The following is a 17,137-nucleotide window of genomic DNA, read 5'->3' as shown; positions in this document are numbered from 1 at the left end:
ATGATGTTTTTCTTATTACCATTCAACAAATATTTATGTAAAGAATGCTATGTTCAAAGCATTTTGCTGGCCGGCCAGATAGCTCAACAGACTAAAGCACCTGCTTAGGCAGTTGCAGGGGACCCAGGTTCAATCCAAGACAGGGACTAAGACTGGGCGTGGTGCCATGCGCCTGAATCCCAGATTCGCCTTGGGCAGCTGACAAACAGGAACGATCACTGGAAGTCCGATCTGTGTGGTGAGACCCTGTAGACTTTGTACTAAAAACAAACAAACAGCATTGTGCTGGATGCAGCTGCAGATACAGTAGAAAACACTACAGACGCATCCCTGAGCAGAGGGAGCTCATTTTCTAGTGTACAGCTGCCCCCAGAACCTTCTGCAGTGATGGATATGATCCCATCCAGTACAGTAGCTGGCAGCCCCGTGTGGCTACTGAGCACTTGCGATGTGGTTGGGATGCTTGAGGAACTGAGATTTTCCTTTTATATGTAATCAGTTTGAATTGGCTAGTGACTCCTTGGGTACTCGTAATGGGCCAATCCTTGGGTACTCGTAATGGGCCAAGTGTGCCTTCATAGTTAGACTACCTCGTTCTAGGAAACTAAGACCAAACAAAGAATCATGCTAAGATCTGGAGTCCTAGGCTTAAATAACTCTACAGATTGCAAAAACTAGCATCTTATCTTGAATATACTTTTACTATACCATGTCCCAATGTGGGTTTCACAGAGCACTGATCCTGTGAGACACACTGCCACACGGGCACTGTGGTTAGCAGGCTTGGGGGACATTCCTGCATCCATATTATTTTTTTTTCAAAGTTTTATTGATAAACAGCAATGAGTCAGTTTCAAATCAAATTGGAAGTACAGTTTCAACAAATAATACACTGCATATATTCTTCTTAGTGGTTAATTCATCCATATTATTTTTGAGCTGTACAGTGGACGTAAGCATAATTACTGACTGATAGATCACATGATAGAGAAATCAGAGCTCAGTTCAGTCTAATTTTGGCTGTTTTTTTTAAACTTTAGCTGGTAGTAGCTCGGTTTTATTCATTGACACGTATGGACACACTTTGGGAAATGCTGTTATCGTAGGGAGACAGCGGAGCTTGTTATAGGGCTGTCTTAAAAACAAAAGGGAGAAAGGGTGGTTATAGTTTCTTTTATAGTACTTGGTGTTCCAAGAATAATGGGAATTCTTTCATTGTTCTTCATTTTGGTAGGTTAAGGATGTGAGAGAATCAAGAGCAGAGAATTACACACAGTACTCACGTTTGGCTGTCAAATACATGATTCTTGTCAGGAGCAACTAAAAATCTTTATTTGAGAAAGCTTTATAACAGTATATTGTGTTCTGTTCACCTTGTCCAGATCTCTTTTTGCAAGCTAGCCTGTGGTTTGAGAGTCTCAATTAATGCATCCACAGAAAGGCTGTTTGATTGTGATTTTTTTTCCTTTTGATTTGGGTTTATAAAAATGTACTTCTGTGGCCATCTCCAGCTTTTTTTGTTTTTGTTTTTTGTTTTTGTATTTTAGGAAAGGGTCTACAGGGTGTTCAGGGCCTCACTACTAGACTGGACTCATAGTGATCCTCCTGTTTACAACCTCCCAAGAGCTGGGATTACAGGTGTGCGCCACCACGCCCAGTCTCAATTGCTGTCTCAGTGCCTCTGGGGGTGGGGCCGGCACAGCAGGCCCAGGGATCGAATCCGGCCCCTGTGCCTGCTTGTAGGCATCCACTGAGCTATTTGGCTGGCCCTATCTCCAGCTTTTGACTCAGTTTACAAAGGCCTGTGTGGACTCCAGGGCAGTTGTTAAGGTCTCCAACATATTTTGTATGAAAGAAAGCACAAAACTGAATGGATACCAAGCCCGTAGGTCATTTTAGAGACTCTAGTTAAATTGTACCTGACATCACTTCTCATTCATGCTGTTCCGTATGTGGGTATATGGATATGTGTGTATGTACGTATGAGCACACAAATATACAAACATGGCAGTGTAGTTTGCTAATGCTTTACTTGAAATGGAAAGGAGCCTGGACTCAAGGTCCTTCAGGAAGTAACGCCCCTCTTGCTCACCTCCCGGAATGCTTTCTTAGCAGCAGGGAAGGATGTGGAGCAAGCACACTGGGAGTGGAGCTAAGGCGATCATCATGCGCGGCACCATCCATCAAGCCTGATGCGGCAGAAAGAGGAGACTGCTGGGTAGTGTAGCTTCCAGGTTTCCTCTCAGAGCTAAAATGCTATCATTTTATGGCAGTTTTATTGAGTTATCTTTGTAGTAAAACAGTGTATTGTGGACTGCATTAACTTCAAGCATCAAAGGAGAGACATGTTCAAAATCCATAAGGACTTCAATGAAGAAAATATGAAGAGCTTCATATTGGGCTTTGGAAAATGGCTGGGGCTTTTGGGTCCCTTAACTTTTTATTTCATCCCCAAGCTTAGAAAATGTTGCTTATTAAAAAAAAAAAAAAAGAAGAAGAAGAAAAAAGGAAAGGTAGAAAATGTTTATTTCTGCCTTCTGGAACTCCTCAATATTAGTTCTTAAACTGGGTAATCTAAGCATTTGGGAGGCTGAGGCAGGAGTATCAGAAGTTCAAGGCAAACCTTGAGTACATATAGAGACTCTCAAATGACTAAACCTTCAAATTCAACGTTTTTTTCCTCTTGTGGCTATTAATAGTTTGTCTCTAAAGTTATTTTAAAAACCCATTGTTTTATTGTGGTAAAATATGTATTACAGAATATCATGCTAACTGCTTTTAAGTGTTTTGTCTGGTGGCATTAAGCGTGTTCTCGTTGTTTCACTACCATGAACCTTACATTATAGAGCAATACTTGTTTAGATGGGGGAGGGGGAGCGTCCCCAGTGGGACCTGACTTTTCAGTGTCTGCTGTGTGCTTGTGTACACAAATGTTGTTCATAAACAAGGCCTGCCAACCACAGTCAGCTCTGTCCATAGTAGAGCTGGAATTAATGCAACTCCATGACAAAAGGAAGCTTTAAATGTTTTTTTTTTTTTTAAGAGATAATTAATGGCTAAGCTTCCTCCTAATGAACATAACCAACATTCCCTCCTGTCCTCAGCGCAAATAAATGGATAGTCTCCAGACCTTGCCACCGAGGGGGCCATTCCACTTCCTCCCTTCCACAGGGAGGGCAAGGAGCGAGGATGGTGGGAGGGGTAAGACAGCCGGAGCTGTGTGTTGTCCCATTGCCGCTCCAACCCTCTGTTCTTGCTGTGACACCCTTACACACTAACCATAGCAAGATGGTGATTTGAGGCTGACATCCTGTACCATCTCCTCAGAGCCAGGTTTGAGTAAAGTCTTTACCCTTTTCACCAAAATAAATGGTCTCTTTTTTTTTTTTAATTTTATTTATTTATTTATTTATTTGTGTGTGTGTGTGTGTGTGTGTGTGTCCAGCTCAGCCCACCAGGGGGCGGGGCCGGCTGGCATGTGGTGCTGGGGGATTGAACCGCGGCTCCTATGCTTTGTTTAGCTTAGCTTGTTCTAAGTAGGTGCTTTAGACCACTGAGCCATCTCACCAGCCCCAAATGGTCTCTTTTGGTCAGCAGCAAGCAAACAAACCTGAGCCTGGGACCTTAGTGGCTGGTAGTGAGGAAAGGAAAGGACTAGCATTTGCGTCTTCCCTTGCCAAGCTACTTCCCTTGCTGAGGAAGTGGGGACAGCAGTGGTGGGAATGGGGGAGGTGTATCTGGGTCTGATGGCGCTCTCCATCCCCTACGGGGTGTGAGTTTGAGATTTACCCAAAGGGCAGCTGGGAAAGGTGACTAAGGCCGAGAGCCTTTGCTGTCTGCAGTAGAGATGATCAGCTGGGGAGATTAGCCCGACACCTTAGCACATAAAGTTACTGGAACACAGCCATGCCTGTTTACTGTCTTCTAAGGCCTCCTTTGGACTACCTCAGCAGAGCTCAGTTGCAGTAGAGGCTCTATAGCCCACTGAGTCTAAAATATTTATTTTCTGACCCTTTCAGGAAAACAAGAGTATTTGAACCCTTGTTCCAGGCCTTTTCTGTAAGCCTTGAGTATCCCCAGCAGTGTGTCTTCTTAGCAGTTCCTGCAGTTCTGCATCGGGCAGGATGAGCCCCATGGCAGGTGTAACCATTGATAAGGAGCCCTGCTTTGGTGTCCTGAGAAGCAGGACCATGGTGAGAAAGACTCAGAGGTTGCAGCTCAGGCTTACCTTGAGCCCCGATGCCCTCACCCTCGCCCTTGCCCCCTTCCTGGATCTGAACCCTGGGACTTTGTACTAAGCTACGCCCATCATCCTCTTTTTCTTTTTTTGTTTTGAGACAGACTCACTAAGTTCCTAAGTAACCCAGGCTGGACTTGAACTGAGATCGTCCTGCTTCAGCTTCCCAAAGTGCTAGGTTTACATGTGTATCACCACTACTGCCTGAACCAGACTTAAGAGCAGCCTGCTGGCTCATGTAATGATGTGAATAAAGGAAGCAGAGGACCTTTTAGTACAGAGATGGTTGCTCAGAAGGATAATTTAAGTGTGCTGTAAATATTCATGAGGCTTGGGAGACTTATGGATCAAGTTGAAGGAGGTGATGGCTGGTCGTTCTGATTTGCAGAAGTCCTTTGGTTTGTCATGCATTCTGTTTGCTAGGAAATAGAGCAGATGAGAACCTCTGAAGTCCCTGTCTCTGGTGAGTCCTGAAAATGAAACCCAAGACCCCGCCTGTTTCTAGGCCCGAGGGTAAGTGTGCAGAGTGGCTTCCATTTCCAGTGAAGCCAGCTTTTTGGGTTTTTGGAGTCACAAACTTTTTAGCATCTTCTGCTTCTCAGATGGCTTATTTTGAAAGTTGGTGGGTTTCAGAGCTGTTACTCAGAGTTACTCAGAGTGAGGACGATACAAATAGATGCACGTGAGGTTTCCTAAAGGCAAAGTGGCATTTGCTTGGCTGGGATGTGCTGAGTGGCCCTGGAAGGAAAAATGTGTAGGTTTATGTAAGTCACAGCTCTCCTTTGGTTTTGCACAAAGCCCTTTCCATACCTGGAGTTGGGCTCAAGACCTCGTGCTTGCCAGCTGAGTGCTTCCAGTAACTTATTTAATCTGAGAGGGAGAGAAGTGACATTGCTTCTGTGCCAGAGTGGCTGTGCTGAATCAGTGAGTGAGTCACTCTGGAAACCTTCATTTTTGTTTTTTTGCTAATGAAATAATTTGCTGAGAGGAAGCAATTTAGTGAGCAGCTCGCTCTCTCCCTCTCTCCCTGTCTCCTTCCCCTTCCCTTGAGCCACAGTAGCAGTAGCTTTCATTAGCCACAAGAGTCATGGAGTTAATGGAATCTTTTCTTTTTCATTATTGTAGTTCATTTTTCCAGGACTAATCTCCAGGTGCCTTAAAAAAAAAAAAAAAAAAAAAAAAAAAAAAACCATCATTTTTCACATTAAAACATCCTAGCTCACTAGACTAATTGCCTGCCTGACAAGTGCAGGGTCCTGAGTTTAATCCCCGGTAAAAAAAAAAAAAAAAAAAAAGCCTCACAAAACAAAGTGCAAAAGACCAGAAACCAAAGCAGGTTGGTTTTCTGGTTGAATGCTAGTAAGTTTCTTTTAGTGCCCTCCCCTCCCACTATGAATGGAAAGGTCTTGGGATGGAATGACTGGTCACTTTCCTAGCTCCTTAAGTCAGAGAGTGTTCCAGAAGTGTAGCTCTGAGAGGCCAGCAGAGAGCCGGGCCCTGCAATCTGAGTGGCGATATAGGCTCTCTGGTTATTTCTTTGTTCACTAACTTCAAGGTAAGTATAAAGTTGTGATAGTGTAGTCTATGGAGAGGAGAAGGATGCCAGGGAGATAGCCCAGCGAACTAAGTGCCTGCCTGGCAAGTGCATGGTCCTCACTTCAATCGTGGGTACAAGAAAGAAAGAAAGAAAGAAAGAAAGAAAGAAAGAAAGAAAGAAAGAAAGAGGAATTAACATACTCATTAAGAGTCCTAATAAATGCTTGGCATATTTTAATGTTTTACTCAAAGGCGTGTTTTTCTGAGCTATACGATACTTTTCAGGGACCTGAAGTGAGGATCTTTAGAGGGCCCTCGTCCAGGCGCTATTCCCTGTCTACTGCTGCTGTAGAAGTGATTCCAAGTCTTCCTATCGGTTCCTAATTACCTGTTAAGTGAAAGCCTCACAAAACAGTGCTCCTTGCGGTGCTCCCAGGGGAGCTGCCTGTCTCCTCTGTACATCTCACTGCCCAGGGAAGGTGCTGTCCTCATCTACAGGAGATCAATATCCTCCAGAAACTTTAAAAAATCCCAACCAATGGGATTGGAGTGTTACATCAGGACATCGATGGCAAGCAAACATCCTGAATGGAAAACCTAAGGCAGTGACATTTATTCCTGTCTGTCCTTTCCTTAACCTCATTTCCACTCTTCCTCCGTCATGAACTATCTCAGACACACACTTTACATTCCAGAAACACCTGCAGCATTGTCTGGGCTGGCCGGCTGGCCTCGCCTCTGCATCACCGGTAGAGTCCCAGGTTACCAGGCTGCAGGTAGAAGAGGAAAGGTTGACTCTTTCGGTTGTGCTTGAGATGATAACAAGAGAAAGCTTTTTTTTTTTTTTTTTAATTTATTTGAGAGAGAGAGAGAGAGAGAGAGAGAGAGAGAGAGAGAGTGTGTGAGAGAGAGAGAGAGAGAGAGAGTGTGGTGTGTGTGTGTGGCCAGCTCAACCCACCAGGGGGCGAGGCTGGCTGGCATGTGGTGCTGGGGATTGAACCGCGGTCCCTGATGCTTTGCCAAGCTAGTTCCAAGTAGGTGCTTTAGACCACTGAGCCATCTCTCCAGCCCAAGAGAAAGCTTTTGATGCGATGTGTTTGTGTATGTTTTACATTGTATGTCAGTGTAATATTTGCTGGGCTGTTCCAGTAAGCTCTGAGCAGACCTCCCTGCCTCTAGCACTCACTGGAGCGCCATTCGAGCTTTGTGATCCATTCTGCCAGTCGTTTGGAGCAGCATGCTAGGGTGACCCTCTGTTGTGTTTTTGCGCTGAGCCTGCCAGGGGCCTCCACTTGTGTCTGGAATCAAAGTTGCAGTCCTTAACCACAGTGGCTACCACGCTGAGGGCACTTTGTGCCTTGCCCTCCACTCCTGCCACACTGGCTTTCTGTGCTGTTCTCCAGCATCCATTCCTGCTCCTGCCTCTGCATTATTGGCCAGATCACATTTATTCCATCAGCCAGCTGGCCTCAACTTCTCTCTTCTGTTGGTTTGCTGAGATTTACCTTATGCACAGGTCTTCGTTGACGGAGGGATCTTAGCTGTCTAACACAGAGCTCTTACCAATACTGGGCCTTGCTTTATTTTTTTCTTCTGAAGCACTTATTGACATGTTCATTTATGTGTGTAATTTCTCTTCCCCCTCTAGATGGGCCTTCAGGTCTGTGAAGGTTTCTCTCCTGCTCATTGCTCTATCCTCAACATCTGGATGGGACCATGGCAGTGAATATACACATAATATGTAGGGGACTTATTTAATGAAACAAGCTATTGACCAGAAGTTCAAATGCTTGGTTCCAGGCCTGGTCCCCCTGCAAACCACTGTAAGACAAAGGGGAGATTACTTAAATTTATCAGTCTTACTTTTTATACTATAAAGAAGAATAAATAATATTTGCCCAGTTTTGGAGATCATAAAATGAAATAATCAAATACATGTGTTGGCAACTCTGAGTGCTGATCGGGTTTGGAGTTATTTCTGGTAAGAGACCATGGGGTCTTTGTGTGTAGGAGGCACCCAGGAACAAGCTGCTCAATATTGCTTTTGTCTCTTAATCATAAGCCCTCTGGTGGGCACATGACCTCTCAGTGGGGTTGACCTATGACCTAGTGGAGACCCTTTAGTAAATTATGGCATCAATAATTCAGAGGCTGACTGTAATTTCACCGTTTGTCCAGAGGCTTGGAGAAATGATCTGCTTCTTAGAGCCATAAAAAAAAAATCTCTCAAGATTTTGTAAGTTTGGCAGGCAAGGACTGTGACTTTTATGATGGGTTTTCTTTTTTATGATGGGTTTTCTAATTCAAGTTTTACTTCAATGAGTTCTCCGTCAGCCCCAGGTGATCTAAAAGCATCACTGTCACCACCACATATAGCTTCTTTTATCCTTAAGACTTAAATCGAAATCCACCAGGGGTCTACCCTGCGAGGCAGGTTTGGCTCGCTATTTCTTCCTAATCAGAGAAGATGAGTAGCCAGTCGGGTGGAGAGCCATAGGGCAGTAGTGACTCCGAGGCTGGCCAGTTAGGTCCCGGGTTGGAGACTGAGTAGTTTGCTAGCTAAGTATAATTTATTCATAAACAACCACACGTGTTCTTGATTTGTTTTTACTTTAAGGGCTTTATATGATGGTGGTGATAATAGTTAAATAGGGACAGTGGTAGTGAAAGGACGTGCTCTTATTTACCGATCTTTTATCTTGGGCTCATTGAGAACATGTAGGTGATGCTGTATCAAGCTCGGAGGGATGCTTGACCCAGAGGCATGGCCCCAAAGGAGTTTCCAGATTAGTGGCAGACACAGTCATGATGTTACTAACTGGTAATAAAGGACAATGAATTCCCATTTTTCAGTTCCAGTTAGGAGAGTTGAAGAGAATTCTCGCCCATGTAGATAGTATGAAAAATAGTTTCAGAGGTGGTCATGAGAGAGTGTGAAAAATGGGAAGAATTAAATTAAAGGGGATTGGCTTTTTGGTTTCCTTTTCTGTGAAGTGGGTTGTCTCATTTGTTCTTGCCTGAGAAGTTGAAATAATCTACAGAGCAAATGGAAGAGTGCCTGCCCCTTTCAGGACCCTGGCTTTGGTGCTGTTCCTGAGATCCACAGAGCTGAGGAGAGTTACTTCCCAGAGTCATGGCGAGATGACTCATACAATGGTGGCTGGGGATCAAAATTCAGGATAGATCTGGACAGAGCATGCAAACTGCATTCTTCTCTTTGTATTGTTTTTCCTCTCTTTGAGGTGATAGAAATAGCCAAAACAGTTAATTAAGGGCTAGTTTTCCTCAGATGAAGGAGGAGGAATGTTTTGCTGTGTTGTGTAGTATTGCACTTTTCCTAGAGATGGTATGATGGAGTTTTTAAAGCATATCTGGGAAATATCATAGTTGATGTTTGAAATTCAGTCATGTTTGTTAGTCTCTGTCCTTTCTCACTGAGCTTCAGCTTATCTCTCCAGTTGAGTAATCACTAGGTTCCTGGAAAGTAGTGCTTTATGGGATGTCACATGTGCTCTGAAATGCTGATAAGTTTGATGTCATCATGTGACTTGATGAACAGGAAATCACAGCTCATGTGTATAGAGTGCTGTGACAAACATATGCCCCTGAGAATAGGAGGTGGGTAGGTAAGATGAGGGTGGTTTTCAGGATAATCCAACACATATTTTCTTACTATGTGTTGTTTGATAGACGCTATGTTGTGCTTGCTGTGTGTCAGATGATATCCTAAGCATCCTACCGGTGATGTATGTCATCACCATAAAATTCTGTGACATAGATAATTTTATCATTCAGGGAAGCGCTTTTTTATTTTTTTTTTTTTTTGTGGAACCAGGGATTGAACTCAGGCCCTTGCGCTTGCCAGGGAAGCGCTTATTCCACTGAGCCATCTCCCCGGCCCGATAATTTTATCATTCAATTCCTTTGTTGCTTATACCTTTGTTTTGTTTGTAGCTGCCTCTGATTTAAGATAAATTATCTGGAGAAGTATCTCAAAAATCAGAATTCTATCCCTTACCTCATAACACGTCCTCCAGAAAATTGCAGGAAGTTTCAATTTGAGTTCATTGGCCAAACACCAGCTGTTTTCCTGGGTACAGATTTTGGCCAGTTTAGATGCCAGTTGGAGATGATTTTGTTTCCTGTTGCCTTCTAGTCTGTGAAGAATCAGAGCTTTCAGAAATTGCAGCCGCTCTGTGTTTGAGAATATGTATTCCTGGACAGTTCACTGTGTGTCCACAAAAGCACCCCAGGAGGATCTGAGCGACCTGAACGTGCTCACGGGGGAGCCTGGGAGCCCATGCTGGAGAGACAGTTGAGATTTCAATCTTGCTTTTGGTGGCTTTTATCCTATATTCCCCTTCGAAGTTACCTTAATTAGATGCCAGGTGGAACTGGCCAGCCAGCAGACTTCATTTTGAAAATGTGTGTGTTTTTGTAGAGCCCTCCATGGCAGCCTGATCTGATTGCCCGTCTCTCATCTTGGCTTCTGGAGCATTAGTGTCTGGGACTAATTGCCCGGCCTGTCCCTGTCTGGCCTGGCTAGCTCTGCCATCTCTGGCGGGGTGGCTGTTAGGCTCCTGCTGAGTGCTTTGGTTTCCTGCCAGTCTGGAAGGCGTGCACTGCCATGCTGGGGAAAGGTAATCAAGCAATAAAGCTAATGCTGGGCATGATAAGGCGGATTAAAGAGGGTATAGGAAGGGAGGGAGCCAGCTGCCCACTGGGGCTGGAAGAGCCAGGCCGTGCTGTCCATCCTGAGTGACCCAGCCTTCATAAGCATTCTTCCGACTGCAATCATCTCCCTTTCATCTCCGCTCCTTCCTTTTGCCTCGGGGTTAGCTGCCCACAGAACCCTTTGAGGAGCTTATTCTTGAGTGCTCTTGGGTCACTGGATTTAGCAGATATCTACCTTTGGCTTCCTGTCTGAATCATTGACATTTCCTGACCAGTGTTTCCTCCCTCTCTCCTGCCTCTCTTGCTTCTAAAATTCTTTGAAGTTGAAGTCTTTCATTCTGAAGGGGAAGATTTGGTGTGCTCTGATCTTGAGAGCAGCGTGGTGGAGTAGCCGTTAGAACAGAGCTTTGGCACATGTTTTGTCCACTGCTGATTGGCTGCATGACTGGTATATGGGAGACCCTCTCTGTGTCTTGCTTTTCCTCATCTTTCAAAAGGCATAATAATACCCACGTCAGAAGGTTAAACAAGTATTACCAATTATTATTATTATTATTGCTTTCTCTACTTTTTCTGCTCTTTTCTATAAGAGAGTTCATAAGATGAAGAGAAGTTTTGTTTTTTCCCCTCACTGCTGTATTCCTTGGCACCCAGTACACTTAGTAAGGGCTTGGTCTCTCTGTTGAGTGAATAAAGTGAGAGAGTGTGTGAAATGCTCTCTGGCCTCTAGTTTTTCATATATCTTTGGGTTGCAGGAAGGTAGAAGCGAGAATCTGCATCATCTAGCTGGCTGTTCTTCCTAAATGCCATGTGGAATCTATGGCTCTAAAAGGGGATTCAGGGTGCTGGCAACTGACTTGGGGGCTGTACTTTGACTGGCAGGGACAGCTTTTTAGGACTGTGTGTGTGCATGGTTCATCTTCCAAGTGCTGACGTAGGCCATGGAGATAGTTCAGTGGCATAAGAGCCTACCTGACAAGTGCAGGGTCCTGAGTTTGATACCTGGCTGGTGAACCAAGCCAAGCCAAACAGAACCAAACCAAACAACAAAGTACTGGATGTGGATTAGCTGGTTTATACCACAATACCTAACCCTGTGAGGTGGGGTTTTCTTAGAAAACAGCTGCTGAGGTTGAGTGGCTTGCTAAGATCATGCTTTATTATAAATACTTGTTTAGTACTTTCTTGGTGTGTGGCAGGCATTTGTGCTAGGCATTGAGCAGGCGGTAATGAAGAATCCTGAAGTGATTCCTCTTTAAGGACATTCAAGGGATAATCAAAATAAATGGTAAATGTTTAAATTATAAAAATTTATTATAGTAAAAGACATATTACCATTTCCTTCTGAAATACCCCCCCTTCCCGCCCCTGGCTTCAGATACACTTAGCTCCTTGATCTTGCCACTTTCTGAATCAGCTCTGGAAGTCCTCTTCTATGCCTTTATGAAGCGTGTTAAGAAAACTACAGTGGAGGCTGCTGCTGAGTACCATCCAATAGAAATGCAGGCGCATAAAAACATTCACTGTAGGTCCTCATCCACTATGTTCACTGGATCTGGTGCCGTGGAACTTCTGGTGCTTCCCAAAAGTCAACATGCCCATGCAAAGTAAATGTCTTAAGTTGATTTCAGACATTAAGGCAACCCAGCCAACACTGCTAAAGACAGTCACAAAAGAGGATGTCCAGAACTGCTTCAGAAAGTGGCAAGAACGGTGGGAGAAGCGTATTGCAAGCAACAGGAAGTATTTTTGAGGGGGGCCTCATGGCAATGTGTCTTTTACTGTAACACATTTATTTTATTTTATTTTATTTTTTTATTTTATTTTTTTGACAGAACCAGGGATTGAACTCAGGCCCTTACGCTTGCCAGGGAAGCGCTTAATCCACTGAGCCATCTCCCTGGCCCCACTGTAACACATTTAAAAAAATTTAAACATTTACTGCATTTTTCAGTTATACCTCACATAGTCTAGTGAGTGTAGATGTTAACACGTTATCCCACAAATTATAGCACGACTGTGACTGGTGGAGGAATGGGAGAGAGGTAGTAACACACCATGGGCAAGGAGCACAGGGGGCTGAGAGCACAGAAAGGCAGGCTTTGCTCAAGGCTGACAGTCTTCAGCCTAGATCTGAAAGAACTAGCTAGGGTAGAAGTTTCCCGGCTGTTGGAACAGACTGAGGAAAGGGTCAGAGGGGGAAATGGGAGGAAGACCGGGGAAGTCAGAGCACAGTGAGTGGGGAGGAGCTGGGCTGCACTCTGCAAGCCTTTGGGCCCATTTAAGGGGTCTAGATTTTGTCTTGCATGCAATGGGAAGCCATTTAAGGATTTTAATCTGGAGCATAAGAGGAATCTCATTTACAGTTTTAAAAAATCATTATGTTGTGTAGAGGGGAATGGATTAGAAGCAGGCAAGCACAGATGTAGGAAGGTCAGCAGATAAAATTTATGCTTTGACTACAGGATTTAAAAATGTACCCCAAATCCACACGATTACTTAAATAGATACTGAGAAGGCAGTTTGTAAAAGTCAACATCTATTTCTGTTAAATATTTTATTTTGAAATAATTTTAGCTCTGCAGTAGGATTGCCCAAATGGGAAGAGTAGTCACATATATTATTTTCCCCAATTCTTGTAACCAACATTTGTTAAGAGTCCTTAGGTGTTTGAAGTGGGCATTTCCCAGCCAGACACCGACAGACATACACCGGACATTCTCTTGTGTGTGGAACCCTGAGAGAAGTTGACCTGAAGACAGAGTAGTGATCACTAGGTGGTTGGCAAAGGCGTGTGCGGCGGGAAATGGTACACTGACCCCACTGATATGTATAATTAATGCAGGTTAATAAAAAGAAAGTACAGATATAGGAAAAGAAATGGATTATTTCCTTATAATGGAGAATATCTGAAATAAGCAGCTGGTGTATCTTATAGAATGGTGCATACTTGGCAAAGGGTTTTCTATTTAAAACAAGAATGACACAAAGTTGCCTGCTCATTTAAACTGATTTCACAGTATTCTGTGGTGAGTGGTAAGGCAAGAAAAGGAAACCAGAAACAACTAGAGACAAGGAGCCTTCTCAGTGCCTGTGACAGCTAAAAGTTAATGGAAAGTGGCCTAATACTAATGCAGTCAGGGAAATGACAGAGATACAAACTAAATACCTGAAGACCTGTGTCAGAACCGTGGGGGGTCAATAACTGCCATTTAGAGCAACTGACAGCAGAGCCTTTGCCTGTTAAATCACACGGGTTCTTGTTGAGCCAGCCTGAAAAGTGGGAACTATGTGGGGAGCCCTTGGGAGAGGGAGGACAGTGGCGCAAGATGAGGGGAGGGGCTGGGTAGGCGATGGCTGGTGAGCAGGTCCCTGTGGCAGGGCTGCAGGACAAAAAGGGATCCTGTTGTGCTCAGTGATTTTGCGTGTTAAATTAGTTTAATCAACTACATTGCTGAAGATTTTTCAGTTGTACTTATTTTCTGTAGAATGTTTAATGTGCTTTAGACATTGGTATCCTCTCAGTTTATTGTTTTTATGTATTTAGCACAGGGCCTACAGGGTCTCACTACACAGATCAGACTCATAGTGATCCTCCTGTTTTCAGCCTCCCAAGTGCTGGGATGACAGGCACACGCCACCATGCCTAGGATCAGTCACCATATCAGCATGCGCTGGGGCGCACGGCTGGCATGGCATGCTGGGGATCGAACCCCTGTCCCTGTGTCTGCCTAAGCAGGCACTTTAATCTGCTGAGCTATCTGGCCAGCCCTCCTCTCAGTTCTTAAGAGTTTTTATGTTATAGCGCTATACTAGGTATTCATTAGTGCTTCTCAGTGCAGTCATACCTCAGCCCCTGTGGGGAGGGACTTAGGGCTCTCTGCAAATACCAAAATATGGATACTCGAGTGCCTTGTATGAATAGGTGTATTTGCATATTACCTATGTACACTCTCCTGTATATTTCTACTTTATTCTTTTTAGGGTGGTGCTGTGGATTGAACTCAAAGTCTTGTGCATGTTAGCCATGTATACATTCAGATCCTTGTGTATATTTTACATCATCTCATAATATTTAAGTACAACATAAGGGCTGAAGATACAGCTCAGTGGCACAGCTCTTGCCTGGCAAATGTGAGGTCTTGAGTTGGGTTCCTTTTTCCCCCCACCAAAAAAAAAGCTAAAAGCAATATAAATGCTATGCATATAGTTGTTATGCTGTATTGTTTAGGGAAGAAAGACAAAAAAGTTTATACCTATTCATTACAACTTTCCCCCCAAATATTTTGGATCCATGGTTGATCGAATACAAAGAGGTGGCACCCACAGAAGTGAGGTTGACTTTACTTGTTGAACAGAAGTAACAGTGATTGTGCACATCCTTACCCTATTAGTGATTGTGATGAGAGCTCTTAATATTTTCAGTTTTTGCTGGTAGGGCACTTGTGCGTATTAGACACCATTTATCAGTTAAGGTAATATTCTGCTACTTCTGTTCTGCTGAGAGTTTTTTCCTTTTTCTTATGTAGATATTGAACTTTGACATTACTTTTTTTTTTTTTTTTTTTTTTTTTGGTACCAACTAAAATGATAATATGGCTTTTCTTCCTTATTTTCATCTTCAAATGTATCCCTCCCCTTCCTCTCTTCCTCCTTTCCTCCCTTGCTTCCTCCCTCCCTCCCTCCCTCCCTCCTTCCTTTCTTCCTGGCTTCTTTGCTTCTGTGCTTCCTCTTTGGGGGTGTGGTGCTAGGGATTGAGCCAGGCCAGGTGCGTGCTGGGCAAACACTTTACCACTGAGTGATAGCCTCAGCTGCCTTTACCCTTTTCTTCTTTGAGACAGGGTTTCACTCAGTTGCGCTTGCTGTCCTGGAACTTGGCAATTCTCCTGTCTCAGGCTCCAAAGTAGCTGGAATTTCAAGGGTGTACCACCATGCTTGGCTTAAATATATTTTTTCTAATGTCAGTCACCACAGGCCTGGTTTATCTGTTTCTGTTTTCTTATTGTCATGTATTTACATTTTAGGCATGTATTTGGCTTTTCCCCCCTTTTCCATGCTAGGGATGTTACCAGCAGCCTCATGGAGCTCTCCACTGAACTTCATCAGCAACTCCTGTTTGGATTATTTTATTTTATTATTATTATTATTTTATTTTATTTTATTTTATTTTTTTTTTTTGCGGTACTGGGGATTGAACTCAGGACCTTGCGCTTGCCAGGCAAGTGCTTATTCTACTGAGCCATCTCCCCAGCCCTTCCTGTTTGGATTACAGTTTTGTAATTTGCAGGATCTGTTGTTTTCTAGGCATTGATATGGTTACTTGTGCTTGTTCCATTGTAATTACTGTTTTTTGGTTAACTCGCTTTTCCTATCCTAGCCCCCTCTCTCACATCTTTCTTTTGGGAGGGGTTGTTTTGCTTTTGGAAGGCAGCTATGCTCACCACTATACACCAACGTCTTACTGTTTTGCTTTTTTTTTTGTTTTTGTTCCTCGAATGCCTTCAGGGCACTTTTGGCCAGCGGGAGAGTTGGGAGGTTCAAACTCCAGCAACCTGAGGCTGATAGCTTTGTGGAAGCAGCCACTTAAAGGACTGAGCTAGGGCCAGGCCCCCACGGTTTTGCTTTTGGTTCCTTTGTTTATAGTTCAGTTTTTTCCTTCTCTTTCAGAATTTATATACCATATTTTCCTACTGTTTTCCCCTTGAAAATTTACCTTATATACTGAGCTTTACAAAGTTGAAAATTAACTATCTTAAACCCCCACACAAACCTAGTTGAATGCTTTAATTTTAGCTACCCCTCTTGTCTCACATGCTTTTGTTCATTCTTTTAGTTTGAAGAACACTCAGGAGAAAAACAACCATGTAAGTTAGACATCTTTCTTGTTTCATGCAGTGTGTATTTTTAGATTTACCCCTGTGTGTTCAAAACACAAAAGGTCCTTTTCACCTCCACTTTCGTGCACAATGTCTGGATTCTCCCTCACCACCAAGCAAACAGTTCTGCCTCCTCAGCCAGATGTTCTTGGATGAAGTCCAGTGTAGATCCCACAGGTTCGGGGCTCAGTCTCCAGGACTGCTCCCAACTTTAAATGCCAGCCACAAACCCCAGAGATTAACCTAAGAGGAATCAGGATTTCCACCACCCCTATCCAGATAGTTTGCTTGAGCAGTTCATAGAACTCAGGAAAACAGGTTTTCCAGTCCACTGTGAGGATGTTACAGGGGTAAAGCTGAGGGATGCGCCTGGCATTGTACTGGAGGGGGGCTGTGGCACTCCCATGATTCTCTGCGTGGCCTCCCCAGGATCCTCCGCGTGCTGTGCTGTGTGGAAACTCTGCCTCTGACCTCTTGGATTTTCATGGAGAATTCCCCGCATACGTGTGATTGGTAATAGACTGGGTGGGGAAACCTAGCAAGGCCTGGCTAGTCAGATTCTTCGTGCCTCTGTAAAGCATTTCCTTTCGCAGTGTAGCTGGAACTCTCCATGATTAGGAAGGATATATGAGCTATCAGGCAAGGCGAGGTAGAGAATTTCTTCATGGCCAGTTCTGAGATGGAAATGTGGGGAAGTTGGGTATTTCTGACTTTAATTGGGGGAGAGAAATTATAGTTTCTGTGCCTTTTGGGGGAGGATATCAGCAATCATAGAGAAAACCCCAAATGCACATCATAGCACAACCTCAAGTTT

At 43.9% G+C, this 17,137-nt stretch overlaps 1 protein-coding gene across 4 annotated transcripts in view; it reads left to right on the top strand.

Moving 5' to 3' along the window:
- Osbpl10 (oxysterol binding protein like 10) overlaps window positions 1-17,137 on the top strand; it is a 314,690-nt gene that overhangs the window by 87,416 nt on the left and 210,137 nt on the right. The gene's annotated exons all lie outside the window — the stretch shown is intronic.

Source organism: Octodon degus, unplaced genomic scaffold (genome assembly GCF_000260255.1).
Source record: "Octodon degus isolate 3935 unplaced genomic scaffold, OctDeg1.0 scaffold00059, whole genome shotgun sequence".
Taxonomy (NCBI): domain Eukaryota; kingdom Metazoa; phylum Chordata; class Mammalia; order Rodentia; family Octodontidae; genus Octodon; species Octodon degus.
Note: the sequence above shows the minus strand (reverse complement) of the source record. Positions and strands in the feature narration are given on the sequence as shown.